This window comes from Octodon degus, unplaced genomic scaffold (genome assembly GCF_000260255.1).
Source record: "Octodon degus isolate 3935 unplaced genomic scaffold, OctDeg1.0 scaffold00118, whole genome shotgun sequence".
NCBI classification, from domain to species: domain Eukaryota; kingdom Metazoa; phylum Chordata; class Mammalia; order Rodentia; family Octodontidae; genus Octodon; species Octodon degus.
The window spans coordinates 5,605,827-5,606,999 of NW_004524694.1; positions in this window are offsets into that span (position 1 = coordinate 5,605,827).

Below are 1,173 nucleotides of genomic sequence, written 5' to 3' on the forward strand. Positions count from 1 at the left end.
TCCCAATTCTCTTACCTGAAAACTCATTTAAAATATGCATATAGGTATGTTTTTTCTAGTAATTACAGATTATATTAAATGTTTCAAGTGGGGCTGGCCAAATAGCTCAACAGATTAAAGCACCTACAAGCATGAATTTATTTATTCATTTATTAATGTACCATTTAGAATTCATCACATTGCTGCATATCTGTTCATTTTATTGTATCTACAGTTGCATATTAGATATAAGAATGATTTCTTTACCCATTATTCTTTAGAAGAAAATTATTTTTTTTCTAATTTGTTGCTTCCAACAGGCATGTTCTGATGAATATTTTCACACATACATCTTATCGAGCACCATAAACATTGTGGTTTTGCTATATTATAGAAAACGTGTACATTCAATTTTAACATGTTGACACTGACCTTTACATGTTTTTCATAATGCCTAGAGTAGGCAATGCTACTTCTTGAGAAGATTATTTAAAATATCTGGCTGAAATACAAAGTGTTTCTCTACATGCTGAAAACAAAAAGCAGTTCCTATGAAAAGAGGCAATTATTTTGGCTTTTCTGAAATCTTATAGGCTAATTTGAAATTTAACTTTATTTCAATTGTGTAAAATAAATCATAGCTAATTTTCAATTGCTTATAATTCTTTTTTTTTTTTTTTCCGGAACCAGGTGTTAAACTCAGGACCCTGCGCTTTTCAGGCAAATGCTTATTCTACTGAGCCATCTCTCTGGGCCCCAATTTCTTATAATTCAAAAAAATAATATTTGAAATAGTGTGCTTTGCAGATAATATCTTCCAAATTCTTTTAAAATATAAATTGTATTTCATGGTAGTGTGATTAGATTCAGATTTTATGTATTTTAAATTCATACAGTGTTGCTTTATTCCAGGTATGCAGATCTTTAGCACATCATTAAAATTTCTTATATCTTTAATAATTTCTGTAAGCATATGCTTATAATTTACTTAAGTAAACAGAAGCTGTACAGAGAATTTGTTAAATAGTATAATTAAAATAAGTGTGATTTTGTCTTTCACTGTGACAAAAATAATACAATTTGTTTTCCTCTTATAATATTTCCTTTGGATTAAAGTGCCTGCTCAGGCATGTGCAGGGTCTGGGAGTTTGATCCCCAGGCTTGCCGTGCCGGACCCACCCCTGGAGCACGCTG